Genomic DNA, 330 nt, shown 5'->3' with positions numbered 1-330 from the left:
CATTCAAATCACCTCAGAATTGTTTCAGTTCTGCATACAAAATATCTTTGTCAGATTCATGTTGACCACACCTTTACATACTGCCATTTGCATGTTACATTTCAATTTATTATATTCCTCACTCACTCATTTTTCTGAGCTTGAATCTATCTACTGTAGCCTCTTTGATTTATCCCAGCTCTTTCTGTAGTTGGATTCATTCCTGTAAACCTTAGTATCCTGGACCTAAAACTTGCTCTAATAATGTCGTTTTGTGCTGCTCCCTCCTGTAGATTCATTTGTGCAAAATTCTACCATTCCACAAATTCTGCACACTTTCTGTAAATGTAT

Source organism: Xenopus laevis, chromosome 8L, assembly GCF_017654675.1.
Source record: "Xenopus laevis strain J_2021 chromosome 8L, Xenopus_laevis_v10.1, whole genome shotgun sequence".
Lineage (NCBI taxonomy): Eukaryota > Metazoa > Chordata > Amphibia > Anura > Pipidae > Xenopus > Xenopus laevis.
The sequence above is the reverse complement of the archived record's forward strand: the minus strand, read 5'-3'. Positions refer to the sequence as shown.